Here is a 16,168-nt window from a genome sequence, read left to right as displayed (position 1 = left end):
AACCCTCGCAATTCAAAAGCCTCGCCAACACCGTTCAGGACAACATTCTTCGAACTAAGTGGCTCAGCAGACTTCCGATATCAATGCAGTTTATACTTGCATCCCAAGCGGATAGGAGCTTCGATAAACTCGCGTCTCTGGCAGACAAAATACATGACCAACAACAACATCAGCAGTCGAATCTCGCATTTCCCATCTCGAAGCTTCGATTAACGAGCTAGCTTCCAGTTTTAAGCGGCAGCTCATATCTCGTTCCCGTTCCCGTCAGCATTTTCGTTCGCGCACATCTTCACCAGCATCTAACAACCACACGTGCTGGTATCATCAAAATTTCGGCAATAGATCGAAACATTGCCGACCGTCTTGCTCATTTCAGGGAAACCTACCGTCAGACCGTTAGTAGCGGTTAACGGCTCCTCATTCGAATCAAATCGCCTTTTCATAACAGATCGCGCGACTAATATCCAATTCCTGGTGGATACTGGCTCTCTGCACTTTTCCTAAATCTCTCGCACCCTAGCCGTCCGAACGTGTCAACAATAATCTCACAGCAGCAAATGGATCTACGATTAATACGTATAGTTGCATAATTCTATCACTAAATTTTGGCCTCAGACGAAATTTTACATGGCGCCACCACGAAGCATAACGAAACTTATTATTGGCTCATTTCGGCATATTACCTGATCTCAAGAATAGCTGCCTTATCGACTCGATAGCTGGATTAAAAGCCGCATGTAGGCTTCAGTAGCCAACATTATTTCGGAAATTAAAGTACTGCCCGTCGACTCTATATGGGCAGATACACTAAAGGAGTTTCCTAACCTGACAAAGCTCAAAGGAATCTGTCATCCAATAAAACATACCACACAGCACCACAAATCTACTACACCGGGTCCTCCTGTTTCTTTTAAGGCCCGAAATCTTGTTCCCGACAAACTTAAAATCGCCAAGACAGAGTTCGACAAAAGGTTACAGCTAGGAATCGCTCAACGTTCGAAAAGCTCCTGGTCATCTCCGCTCCACCTAGTTCCAAAAAAGTCTGGCGAAGATTATCGACGACTTAAAGCCCGTACATTGCTAGAGCGCTATCCCGTTCATGTTCTCGAAGACTTTACTGCCAATCTAACCAACAAAACAGTATTTTAAACAATTGATCTAGTACGCGCTTTTAATCAAATATCTCTTTTCAAAGAAGATGTTGACAAAACTGCAATTATAACACCGTTTGGTCTTTTCGAATTTCCGTTTATGACGTTTATATATTCCCATACATAGACGACATCCTAATCGCTTCCAAAAATGTTACGCAACACCACAGTCATCTTCGCTTACTTTTCGAACGACTCACCTTAGTAAATTTTTTCGGACATCGCATTTCAGCCAAAGGAATCTTACCTATTTCTGATAAAGAGATAGTTATACTATACAAAACCGAAAACTGTGGGATAATAAATTTTTATCGTAAATTCCTTAAAAACGCTGCCTAATTACAGGCACACTTGCACGAATACATTCAAGGGACTTCAATAAAAGGTTCTCACCCGGCCCTCTAGACACCAGAAAGAAATCCAGCCTTCATTCAATGCAAAGGATTGCTACGTAAAGCAACAATATTTGCATACTCTGATAAAACGCTCCCTTGGGTAATATTTACTGATGCCTCAGAATATGCTATCGGCACTGAGAACCATTGGCCTTCTTCAGCCAAAAGCTTCAACCTATTCTTAGGAAACACTGTCTTTACGACCACGAGCTTCACGATATCTTCGCAGCTTTACGAAAATTTCGTTAAATTTTCGAAGCACGACACATCACGATATTCACGGATCACAAACCTTTACTACACGCTTTTTCTCAGGACCCCTATCGAACGACACCCTGGCAATTTCACCGCCTGGATTTCATCAGCCAGTTTACAGCCAATATCCAACATAAAGCCGGAAAAGACAACATCGTCGCAGACGCTCTTTCTCGTATCGAAGTAATTTCAATAGCAGTATCTTCAAACAAACTTGCTCAAGCACAAGATGAGGACGAGGAACTTCAGCACAGAATACAAAGGAAACGGCAAGATTCACTAAACTTGCGACCAGTCTACATTCCAGACTGCAGTAAACCAATTTATTGCGACGTTTCTACCGACATTATTCGTTCATACGTTCCCACCGCGCTGAGGAAGAAAATATTCGACGCTCTCCACAGCATTAGTCATCCCGGAGGACGAGCCTCTGCCAAATTGTTAACGCAACAATACGTTTAAACATATCAACGTGGACATCATTGGTTCATACGTACCTTTAAGGGGGTGTCGCTACTGTTTGACAACCATCGCTCGATTCACCACGTTTCCAGAGGCAATTCCCATTGATAGTATCGACGCCGAATGTGTTGCCGGCACACTTTTTGCAGGATGGATATGCCGTTATGGTGTACCGTTACGAATCACAAAGGACCAAGCAACACAGTTCAAGAGCCAACTCTTTAATGCTCTCGCTTGTCTCCTTGGCAGTAAACATATAAATACCACCACTTTCCATCCGCAGTCGAATGAAATGGAGGAACGTCTTCACCGTTACTTGAAGGATGCCATTCGTTGTCACGAAAACAGTTCATGGGTCGACATGTTGCCCATCGTTCTGCTTGAAATTGGCTCCGCTTGGAAGGAAGATCTTGGCACAACTCCTGCTGATCTCGTTTATGGAGCTCCAATTCGTTTACCAGGTGAATTCCTAGCGCTTTCGCCACGATCTGATTTGCCACCATCCAATATAGTATTACGTTTGAGAAATTACTTCGCAGACTTTGCACCTCAACCCGTCGTTCGACATGGCCAGAGGAAAACATTGATTTTTAAAGAATTATCGACATGTTCACACGTTTTTTTTCGTCGCGACCCTCCACATCACGCATTCACTTCACCATATGAAGGATCTCACCGAGTCATTTCAAGGCATGAAAAATATTTTATCGTAAACATCAGAGGCGAAAACACTACAGTTTCGATCGACCGACTAAAGCTTGTTTATCTAGTTTCCGATGATAAATTCAACGATAGTGATCAGAACAACAACGATGACAACAATACTACGCTTACTACATTAACTTCACCAGAGTCATCTGAACCTGGGACATCTCGATTTTCGTCGCCATCGTACCGCCCATCTGAATCCGATTCCATCTTATCAACACCGTTACCCAAGAGGCACGTTAGATTCCGCTGAACTACTAATCATTTTCCTAGTAAATTATCAATAATTTTGATAACATTCTCCAAAAAGGGGAGTACTTGTGGCACGAGCCACAGTATATTATATTATTATATTTCAACTTTTAATAGAACATGGCAAGATCATATCAGCAAGTCAGCTGCGTCTTGCTTACAAGGAACACTGAAACGAATACGACACAAAACGGAACAAGGAATACATAGTTAACCGTTAGGCTTGAGGACGCCCGTGTCCATTGCTATATAGGACTAGACATCAATTCTCTTCTTAAATAAAACAAATAAGTTTTGTTACGCAATTATAAATACTAAAAGTTTTTTCATTTTTAATCTGAAAATATCAAGCGTTTTTGAGATGCGAAGTTATATACTTGGGAATACGCGAATAAATTTAAAGCCTGATTGCCTATCACGAAAATGGTAATATTCGAAAAATTAAAAAGCAGGTCCGATCGTCAACGTTTAAATTACAAAATTATTTATTCCGCTCAATCGATCTGATTTGCCTAAACTTAAATTACCGGCTTAAAAGTAGTTGTATTATAAATATGTATTGAATATAGGGGTAAGTACCACTTTGGCGCATAGATAGAGATATTAAGGTAAGTAATAGATTAAAGTAAACAAGTGCGGGTGGGAATGCTCGCAGGGAGCACGCTGTTAACAGATGCGCTGGTGTTAACGCCTCGCCGTCGTTGGGATCCTGGCTCAGAGGTGATAGGGGCCGAGAATTGAATATGGCCTCCACTTCGGCCAACAGTGTTGGTAACTCCTGTTCTGTGAGCAGCACGTTGCCGATTGCGCGAACAATTAGATGTTTGGCGGACTTCAGCGCGGCCTCCCATAATTCGCCGAAGTGCGGCGTCCGCGGTGGTGTAAAGAAAACGCCTCTTTCAGACCGCGTAGCTTGCAGTCGGCGCCGACGAAGTTGGTTGCGTTATAGCTGAACATCTTCTGGAGTGACCATTGAACCTGTTTAGGGCGAAAATAAATGAATTAGTTGACAAGTGTGAAACTATTTATAAATGTACCTACTGCTTTATAAGGAAAACAAACTAAAACTGCAACATAGTATATGTTTTTACGGGTGCTAGACCACGTAATTTTAAAGTTGTGTATATCGGACAACAAAAATCTAAGTCTAAGAAGGGGCCGTAGTACTCGAAGCTCTTGGACTGGCAAATTTCCCATTATTTGGTTTTGGGACTTCGGCTTGTAATGAAAACTATGTATGCAGTTTCATACGGTTCTACAGTAACCTTTTTGGTCATTAATTAGCCATATGCGTTCTCGAAGAAGCGCAACCAACGATTTAACCCCAGCGTTTCGAAGGTGCAAGAACCGTAAATAGGTCATAACGAATTGCGAACTTTTAATTAATAATAACGGAAATTTGGTATCTATGGGAAAGGCACATTTAATAAGCGACCTCCTAAACGGGTTGAGTTTTTGCAAGTTTGCGGGAAGGGTGGTACCTTTATGCAATTTTTGAATAACATCCTAAAATTCTGAATGTATAACCACGTGTGCAATTAAAAAAAAAATCTAGTTTAACTCATCTGATGTCAGATCCTGTCCAATGACGGATTTTCTTGGGCGTGGTTATTAGTTGGCCATAATGCAGGGTCTTCTAGGAGGAACTGTGGACCGCCAAACCATATCGAATTAATAAATTCGTCCATTTTACAACCCCAAAACACTTGATCCGCATAATTTTGTTTTGTTGGCATATGCCGCCAATGCACTTTGTTTGCAATGAAGGTTTGTAATGACGAAGGATGCGCTTTTATCCAATGTAAAACTACTTCAGAGTCTGTCCAAAAGACAATTTCTTTCGAAATGTCGGTTCAACATAGGCGCTACTCTTTACCATAATTTCGAAAGAAGATTTGCTGCCGATTTGCAGTAAGCAGCACATATTTAATACCACTAGCAGATTGGCTTCGAATTAATATATGCAGCATCCATACACCCTTATTGAGGCGTCGGTGAAGCCATGTATGTGGCGGATGGCACTCGACTCAACGTTTACGTAACGAGAAATGTTAATATATGAGAGCTGAATTAGCTTGGCCTTAAAATTCTGCCAGCTTGTGTCAAGACGCAATGGAATAGTATGTTATCTTTTATAATTCAATGTATAAGTTAAGGTATCATCTTTGGATGATTGATTTTGCTACCCATTTTCGTATGCTGGGTTATGTTGGAAATCGCTTTTGACTGATCTATTTTGTTCTCCATTTTCTTATTCCTGGAATAACGTAAGAATTTTTACGCTTTGCTGTCAAACGCAAGAACCGTGCATCAACCACAAAGTAAATAGTGATGATGACGTTCACATTCCTGGAATTCCAGCACATTAAATGCATAACGGTACTAATAATGTGGAAAAATACTGACGCTAGTTGTTGAATCATGACAGCGTCAGAAGCTTACGAGCAAATGCAAAATCATTGTACCGATCATTATGAAAGTGCCAATAAGCAAGAGGAGTTGAATCCTCATAAACTTAAAAGTTGTATTTATCTATCTTCAGTTGTATTCATCTATCTTTATAAATATTAAGTAAATAATAATTCCGATTGAAAACACGAAAATATAATTGGCGCCCAACTCGCAGCAAATAAAAAAAACCAAAGGACCATAGAATCCTGAAGCTGTATTACCGAAAAGGACCATAAAATCCTGATTAACTGTAGCACCCGGAGTATTATATAATCTTCATAAGCTGTCCAACTCAATGCAGATATCTAATATAGGATAGCGGTGATTTTTTAAAATACGTTTAAAGTGGACTTAAGTAAAATATGAAATTATAATTGATAATTAAACTGTGAAAAAGTTTGAAAATATTCCGAAAAAACACGTGTTCATAGCTTAACACATTGTCGGAATTTAAAGTTAAAATTTTGCTACATTTTCTGTAAAAATTGGTGACAGAAAATATTTACTCTTTTTGGCTAATAAATAAATTTTAAAAGTTTTCTAAAGTGCGGGATAATGAAATAAAATAAATTATTGTGTTTCTTCTATACATTTGTATGAATAAATTTTTTTCTTTAAATTAGAATTATCAAAACAGTTCTTCTTCTTAATTGGCGTAGAAACCGCTTAAGCGATTATAGCCGAGTTAACAACAGCGCGCCAGTCGTTTCTTCTTCTCGCTACGTGGCGCCAATTGGATATTCCAAGCGAAGCCAGGTCCTTCTCCACTTGGTCCTTCCAACGGAGTGGAGGTCTTCCTCTTCCTCTGCTTCCCCCGGCGGGTACTGCGTCGAATATTTTCAGAGCTGGAGTGTTTTCGTCCATCCGGACAACATGACCTAGCCAGCGTGGCCGCTGTCTTTTAATTCGCTGAACTATGTCGATGTCGTCGTATATCTCGTACAGCTCATCGTTCCATCGAATGCGGTATTCGCCGTAGCTAACGCGCAAAGGACCATAAATCTTTCGCAGAACTTTTCTCTCGAAAACTCGCAACGTCGACTCATCCGTTGTTGACATCGTCCACGACTCTGCACCATATAACAGGACGGGAATTATGAGTGTCTTATAGAGTTTGGTTTTTGTTTGTCGAGAGAGGACTTTGCTTCTCAATTGCCTACTCAGTCCGAAGTAGCACCTGTTGGCAAGAGTTATCCTGCGTTGGACTCCTAGGCTGACATTGTTGGTGGTATTTACGCTGGTGCCAAGATAGACGAAATTATCTACGACTTCAAAGTTATGACTGTCAACAGTGACGTGAGTGCCAAGTCGCGAATGCGACGACTGTTTGTTTGATGACAGGAGATATTTCGTCTTGCCCTCGTTCACTGCCAGACCCATTTTCTGTGCTTCCTTGTCCAGCCTGGAGAAAGCAGAACTAACGGCGCGGGAGTTGAGGCCGATGATATCAATATCATCGGCATACGCCAACAGCTGTACACTCTTATAGAAGATGGTACCTTCTCTATTTAGTTCTGCGGCTCGAACTATTTTCTCCAAAAGCAGGTTGAAAAAGTCGCACGATAGGGAATCGCCTTGTCTGAAACCTCGTTTGGTATCGAACGGCTCGGAGAGGTCCTTCCCGATCCTGACGGAGCTTTTGGTGTTACTCAACGTCAGTTTACACAGCCGTATTAGTTTTGCGGGGATACCAAATTCATACATCGCGGCATAAAGGCAGCTCCTTTTCGTGCTGTCGAAAGCAGCTTTGAAATCGACGAAGAGGTGGTGTGTGTCGATTCTCCTTTCACGGGTCTTTTCCAAGATTTGGCGCATGGTGAATATCTGGTCGGTTGTTGATTTGCCAGGTCTGAAGCCACACTGATAAGGTCCAATCAGTTTGTTGACGGTGGGCTTTAATCTTTCACACAATACGCTCGATAGAACCTTATATGCGATGTTGAGGAGGCTAATCCCACGGTAGTTGGCGCAGATTGTGGGGTCTCCTTTTTTATGGATTGGGCATAGCACACTTAAATTCCAATCGGTGGGCATGCTTTCGACCGACCATATTTTACAAAGAAGCTGATGCATGCACCTTATCAGTTCTTCGCCGCCGTGTTTGAATAGCTCGGCCGGCAATCCGCCGGCCCCTGCCGCTTTGTTGTTCTTCAGGCGGGCAATTGCTATTCGAACTTCTTCATGGTCGGGTAATGGAACGTCTGCTCCATCGTCATCGATTGGGAATCGGGTTCTCCTTCTCCTGGTGTTGTGCGTTCACTGCTATTCAGCAGGCTGGAGAAGTGTTCCCTCCATAATTTAAGTATGCTCTGGGCATCAGTGACTAGATCACCTTTGGGGGTTCTACAGGAATACGCTCCGGTCTTGAAACCTTCCGTAAGCCGCCGCATTTTTTCGTAGAATTTTCGAGCATTACCCCTGTCGGCCAGCTTATCAAGCTCTTCGTACTCACGCATTTCAGCCTCTTTCCTCTTCTGTCTACAAATGCGTCTCGCTTCCCTCTTCAACTCTCGGCATCTATCCCATCCCGCACGTGTAGTGGTCGATCGTAACGTTGCGAGGTAGGCAGCCTGTTTTCTCTCCGCTGCGACACGGCACTCCTCGTCGTACCAGCTGTTCTTTTGCACTTTCCGAAAACCAATGGTTTCGGTTGCAGCTGTACGTAAGGAGTTTGAAATGCTGTCCCACAGTTCCTTTATACCGAGTTGTTGACGAGTGCTCTCGGAGAGAAAATCGTTCGGCTGTCTGTTTTGATTGCAGCTTCTCGACGTCGAACCTTCCTTGGGTTGTTGTCGTGCGTTTTTTGCTGCACAGAGGCGAGTGCGGATCTTGGCTGCAACATGATAGTGGTGCGAGTCGATGTTAGGACCTCGGAGCGCACGCACATCTTAAACACTGGAGACGTGTCTTCCGTCTATTACAGCAAGATCGATCTGGTTGGTAGTTATTCGATCCGGAGACAGCCAGGTAGCTTGATGAATCTTCTTATGCTGGAATCTAGTACTACATATAACCATATTTCGGGCCCCGGCGAAGTCAATCAGCCTCAACCCATTTGGGGATGTTTCGTCGTGGAGGCTGAATTTACCGACCGTAGTGCCAAATATACCTTCTTTGCCCACCCTGGCGTTAAAGTCGCCAAGCACGATTTTGACATCGTGGCGGGGGCAGCTCTCATAAGCGCGCTCCAAGCGCTCATAGAAGGCATCTTTGGTCACATCGTCCTTCTCTTCCGTCGGGGCGAGGGCGCAAATCAGCGATATGTTGAAGAACCTCGCTTTGATGCGGATTGTGGATAGACGTTCATTCACCGGAGTGAATGATAGTACTCGGCGACGGAGTCTCTCTCCCACCACGTATCCTACACCAAACTTGCGCTCCTTTATATGGCCACTGTAGTAAATGTCACAAGGACCTACTCGTCTCTGTCCTTGTCCCGTCCATCGCATTTCTTGGACGGCGGTGATGTCAGCCTTTATTTTTGCGAGGACATCAACCAGCTGGGCAGCGGCACCTTCCCAATTAAGGGACCGGACATTCCAGTTGCATGCCCTCAATTCGTAGTCCTTATTTCGTTTGCCATGGTCGTCATCAAAAGGGGGTCTCTCATCCGAGGCTGGTTGTAGCTCTTCACTGGGGGTGTTTTTTACGTGGCGGGTCCCAAACCCAGCGCACAACCCTTGTAGGGAATGTTTCGCCTTCTCACTTTAGCTCGCCTTCGAACGGATGTTCTTAGGCTACCCAGAGGATACTTGGTCAAAGACCGGAAGTAGTGAGCTACTTGAGCCACGTGTAAAAGAATCGTTTCTGGCCACTCCCAAGTGAATGGCGATCAGAGAACTTTCCTCACTTGCGTGAACTTCTACACATGACTCCATCCTCGCAAAACAGTTACGTCAGTTAAATTAAGCAGTTTACAAGTTACATCCACCGAGCGTAGAACCATACCTTCCGGTAGCTATAAATCCAATAATTCAATATAATGCAAGTTTAGACTTGATTAAATCTTTACCTGAATTCAAAGGTGATTCCTCTTCTTACCCAGGTTGGCGAAGTGCTGCGCAATTCGCTATGAATTACTACAAAGAGGGCTCAGAAGGGTATTATAATGCTATGGGAATATTTAGAAATAGAATTATCGAATCTGCTAACTCCACTCTTGCATCGTTTAATACTGTTCTAAATTTTAAAGCAATAATCGCTAGGCTTGACCAGATTTATTCAGATAAAAGACCGTTATATGTATTAGAGAATGAATTAAGTGTTTTAAGGCAGGATAATTTGTCTCTCACTGATTACTACAATAGAATAGACAGAACGTTATCTTTGATTATTAATAAGCAGATTATGACCTACAGCGGTAACAGCGAGCTCCTAGCTGCTTTCAACTTTACGCTTTCGTGCTTTACGTGTCTTCATATCTGGCCTTCGAATGTGATGTCTTATTTTCCGCTAGACCAAAGGACCTTCCATCAGCATTGGCAGTTGCACAAGAGCTTCAAACTAGTCATATGCGTTATGAATTTGCAGAAGCATTTGCATTAGGTAACTTAAATAAGCATTACCGATCAAGGCCATTTTTACACCAATGTCAGTCGACAGAGACGAAAAACCAGAATTTATAGCTTTTACAGACAACGTAATAATTCGCGAAGTTCCTTTTTACCGCAAAAAGTGTTTACCCCTAAATATAATTTAGAATCATAGAATCCAAATCCTGCTCCGCCAGTGGCATTTAAACGTAGTAATAATCGATTACTCTCTGATCGTTCGCCATTTCAAAAGATACAGAAAGTTAATTTTATGCCAGAAGAAGCGTCATCTTCGTATGATTGTGAACACCAATGCATTGATGATAATTGTTATCAAAATGAAGAAGCTCACTATAATTATGATGAAGTTAATGTCGCGATTTCGGAAGGTGAAGATGAAATCAATTATTTAAACTAAAATCGCTACCATTTATTCAAGGTATTAAGGAATTAGAAAATAGTTTTAAACTAAAATCGATAAATGGTGAAAATGTCATTAATAAAAAATGCCAAATAAACATTTTAGAAAATACCTCAACGTTTTACTTGCTACCAAGCTTAAGCACGTTTGACGGTGTTATTGGGCACGATTTTTTAAAACAAATCGATGCGAAAATTGACACTGTTAGAGGGTATTTGCTTTATCGAAATGGTAAAGTTAAATTACATTTTCTTTCATGTGACACCGTAAGTCTAATAACCATAGAAGAAGACTCAGTACCAGTAAAGATCAGCCATAGTTCCGTAAGATTATAAATAACAATTTTAAAGCCTTGCTGATCCAGATAGAGCTTTGCCGTATAATACTAGAGTTCAGGCCCGTATCCGTACAACTACAGGAGATCCAATTTACACCAAAAGCTATCCATACCCGATATCAGTATTATATATCCATTTATTAGCAATGAGATAAAATCGCTTCTTAAAGATGGTATCATCCAAGAATCTTGTTCACCTTACAATTCTCCTGTGCACGTCGTTTCTAAAAAAGGCGCTAATGAAAATGGAAAGCCTAATTTACGTATGGTAATTGATTTTAGAAAAATCAATGAAAAAACTATTCCTAATCGATACCCAATCCCGGATACGATTGTTATATTAGCTAACCTATGAAGTTCAAAATGGTTTACAACTTTAGACCTCCGGATTCCATCAAATTGTAATGAGCGAACAGGACAGGCAAAAAACCGCCTTCAGTATTAATAACGGCAAATACGAATTTTGTCGGCTACCTTTAGGTCTGAGGAACGCACCCAGTATATTCCAAAGGACTATCGATGATGTGCTGCGCGAAGTTATTGGTAAATTCTGCCATGTTTATGTCGACGACATAATCATATACTCCCACAATGAAGAATCGCATTTGAAGATATCGATTATATTCTGCAAAAGCCTGCAAATGCTGGAATGCGCGTGTCCCCAGAAAAGTCAAAATTTTTCAACAACGGAAGTACAGTTTTTGGGTTTTCTTGTGTCTCAAAAAGGCATAAAAACTTGCACAGATAAGGTCCATGATATCGTCAATTATGAACCACCAAGAACGCTGCGTGCCTTACGTTCATTTCTCGGGTTGTCCGGATATCATCGACGTTTTGTGAAGGGTTATGCCTCTATCGTAAAACCTTTAACTCTGTATCTTCGCGGTGAAAACGGACAGGTTAGTACAAAAGCTTCGAAACAGATCAAAATCAATCTCAACGTCGACCCATTACGTGCATTCGAAAAAATTAAGCATATTTTAGCTTCTGAGGACGTTTTACTTCAATATCCCAACTATAACCAACCATTTGAGCTTATAACCGATGCTTCGTCGAAGGCACTGGGTGCGGTTTTGTCACGAAAAGGTCGTCCAATAACTATGTATGATTTCGCGAACACCTTCGAAGAGTGAAGAAAACTACGCTGTAAATGAACGTGAATTACTTGCTATAGTGTGGGCGTTGAAAACACTTCGCCATTACTTATATGGAATACAGGATATCAAAATTTTTACTGACCATCAACCACTAATATTTGCGATGTCAGAAAAAAACCAAAACAACGAAATGAAAAGGTGGCGCGCATTTATTGAGGAATTTTCACCTTAATTTTATTATAAGCCCGGAAGAGAAAATAAAGTAACGGATGCACTATCAAGACAGTTTCCTCACAACTTAAATGAGATCACCTCGTCCGAAACTATGCATAGTGAGATATCATCAAGTAACGTAATAAGGACAGTTAGATACTCCGTAAATCAATTTAAAAATCAGCTATTGTTATCTAAATCAGGCTCATGCAGTAGAAATATAAAGATTATTTTCCAAAAAATTATTAGACATACTATCACATACAATTCAGTTGAAAATCTCATTAAGTTTTTAAAATTTGCTATTAACCCTGACGTTACCAATGGAATATACTGTACTCTTCCCACATTATGTGAAATTCAAAACTCTATATTATCAGCTTTTCCTTCAGTTAAGTTTATTCATACTGAGCTCTTCGTCATTTTCTTAATCAATAAGGATGACCAACTGGAAACAATTACAACCGAGCATAATCGGGCCCATCGAGGGTTACATGAAAACTTTCAGCAAATTTTGTGAGAGTACTATTTTCCAAATATGAAAAAATTACTTAAAACAATAATTACAAACTGCAAAATATGTTTAGAAAATAAGTACCAACGTAAACCGCCAGATGCATTGATAGGTCAAAGCCCAATTCCTAACAAACCCGGAGAAATCCTTCACATAGATGTATTTATAATTTCCATTCATTTATTTAGTTATTTAGACAAATTAACTAAATTTGCTATCGTGAAACCTATTGCGTCCAGAACCATGATCGACATCAGATATGCACTTTTAGAAATCTTGGTGATATTCGAAAATACTAAAACTATCGTTTCCGACAATGAAAAATCCCTGAAATCAAACGCTATTACAACACTGCTTAGAGACAATTTTTCCATTAGTCAGTTTTTTATACCAACTCTCCACAGTACAAGCAATGGTGAAGAGGTTTCATTCCACACTACTTGAAATTATCCGATGTATTAAGCAGCAGCAGCAAATTGATGACATTATCGAATTAGTATTATTAGCAACGCATAAGTACAAATGCAGTATTCATTCCGCGATTAATGCTAAGCCAATTGATGCGTTTCACGAGAACTCAGAAGAAGGTTTAGTAAGTCTTAGAAAGTCTTTGGTTGCAGCTCAGGAAGATACTCTTTAAAGGTGTAACCAAAACAAAAATATGAAAACATATCATCCCGGTGAAAATGTCTTCTTAAAGCGCAACAAGAGACTTGGCAACAAATTGGATAAAGTTTTTTTTACAGAAAATTATCGAGGAAGATATCGGTACAACAGTTTTAAAAAATGGCGAAATAATACATAAGAGCAATCTTTGATAAAACATACATTATTATTTAATAAAAAGAAGACAAGAGAAACACGTTGACAAACCGAACTTAAAAAGTAAACAAAACCAACCACTTTTTTCATGTTTTGAATTTTTTTTCTCTTTCGCTTTAAAAATTGTTAATTTAATGACTTTACGTTCTAAGAAGAAAAGTGAATATTTAAATTTAAATACCCACTGTATAGCTTTATAAGATATATTGTAATTAATTTAAGATAAGTAATTGCTTCCGCAAATTGAATGTTAATGACTGCGTAAAGATTCGCCAATCGACAGGCACATACCAACATCGAAAACAGCCTAGTTCAGATAGATTTTACTTCGATCCGAGGATGTTCGATTTTAACAACGGGGGTAGTTAAGGTATCATTTTTGGATAATTGATTTTGCTACCCATTTTCGTATGCTGGGTTATGTTGGAAATCGCTTTTGACTGTTCTTTTTTGCTCTCCATTTTCTTATTCCTGGAATAACGTAAGAATTTTGACGCTTTACTCTCAAACGCAACAACCCTGCATCAACCACAATGTAAATAGTGATGACGAGTTCACATTCCTGGAATTCTAGCACATTAAATGCATAACGGTACTAATAATGTGGAAAAATACTGACGCTAGTTGTTGAATCATGACAGCGTCAGAAGCTTACGAGCAAATGCAAAATCATTGTACCGATCATTATGAAAGTGCCAATAAGCAAGAAGAGTTGAATCCTCATAAACTTAAAAGTTGTATTTATCTATCTTCAATTGTATTCATCTATCTTTACAAATATTAATTATATAAAAAATCCGAGTGAAAACACGAAAATCAAAACAGATTTCAATTGAATTTTTGTACACGAGATAATCAAATCACAAAACCATATGTTGCAAACTTTTTTAAAGAAAAAACAGGTGTATTTCACATGGCATGCTAACGGTGTTAACCAACATAAATTAGAACTTGTTAGATTTCTAGAATAATATAATATTGATGTAATGATATTGTCAACTCAACTAACAAATAAAAACATGGTGGAACAGTTGGTGGTGTTGGTTCGAAAACGGTTAAATCACCACCCATTAGAATCTCATGCTACAGCGCAGTTACAAGCTACAATTAATATCAATATTATTAAAAAAATCGCTACGGGCTTAAAGCTGACGGCTATATACTGCCTACTTCGATTGACATTAAAGACATCCAATTTAAAGACTTTTTTGGAACACTAGGCCATAGATTTCGATCAGGTACTTAAATTACGGAGGGAACACTTCTCCAGCCTGCTGAATGGCAGTGAACGCGCAACGCTGATGACGATGGAGCAGACGTTCCATTGCCCGACCATAAAGAAGTTCGAATAGCAATTAACCATCTGAATAACAACAAAGCAGCGGGGGCCGATGGATTACCATCCGAGCTATTCAAACACGGCGGCGAAGAACTAATGCGGAGCATGCATCAGCTTCTTTGCAAAATATGGTCGGACGAAAGCATGCCCAACGATTGGAATTTAAGTGTGTTCTGCCCAATCCACAAAAAGGGAGACCCCGCAATCTGCGCTAACTACCGTGGGATAAGCCTCCTTAACATCGCGTATAAGGTTCTATCGAGCGTATTGTGTGAAAGATTAAAGCCCACCGTCAACAAACTGATTGGACCTTATCGGTAGGCCTGGAAAATCGACAACCGACCAGATATTCACCATGTGCCAAATTTTGGAAAAGACCCGTGAAAGAAGAATTGACACACACCACCTCTTCGTCGATTTCAAAGCTGCTTTCGACAGAACGAAAATGAGCTGCCTTTATGTCGCGATGTCTGAATTTGGCATCCCCTCCAAACTAATACGGCTGCGTAAACTGACGTTGAGTAACACCAAAAGCTCCGTCAGGATCGTTACGGACCTCTCCGAGCCGTTGGATACCAAACGAGGTTTCAGACAGAGCGACTCCTTATCGTGCGACTTCTTCAACCTGCTTCTGGAGAAAATAGTTCGATCTGCAGAACTAAATAGAGAAGGTACCATCTTCTATAAGAGTGTACAGCTGCTGGCGTATGCCGATGATATGGATATCATCGGCCTCAACACCCGCGCCGTTAGTTCTGCTTTCTCCGGGCTGGACAAGGAAGCACAGAAAATGGGTCTGGTAGTGAACGAGGGCAAAACGAAATATCTCCTGTCATCAAACAAACAGTCGTCGCACACGCGACTTGGCTCTCACGTCACTGTTGACAGTCATAACTTTGAAGTCGTAGATAATTTCGTCTATCTGGGAACCAGCGTAAACACCACCAACAATGTAAGCCTGGAAATCCAATGCAGGATAACTCTTGCCAACAGGTGCTACTTCGGACTGAGCAGGCAATTGAGAAGTAAGGTCCTCTCTCGACGAACAAAAACCAAACTCTATAAGTCACTCATAATTCCCGTCCTGCTATATGGCGCAGAGGCTTGGACGATGACAACAACTGATGAGTCGACGTTGCGAGTTTTCGAGAGAAAAGTTCTGCGAAAGATTTATTGTTCTTTGCCTATTGGCCACGGCGAATATCGCATTCGATGGAAC

Source organism: Bactrocera neohumeralis, unplaced genomic scaffold (assembly GCF_024586455.1).
Source record: "Bactrocera neohumeralis isolate Rockhampton unplaced genomic scaffold, APGP_CSIRO_Bneo_wtdbg2-racon-allhic-juicebox.fasta_v2 cluster09, whole genome shotgun sequence".
Classification (NCBI taxonomy): domain Eukaryota; kingdom Metazoa; phylum Arthropoda; class Insecta; order Diptera; family Tephritidae; genus Bactrocera; species Bactrocera neohumeralis.
This window is presented reverse-complemented; position numbering follows the sequence as displayed.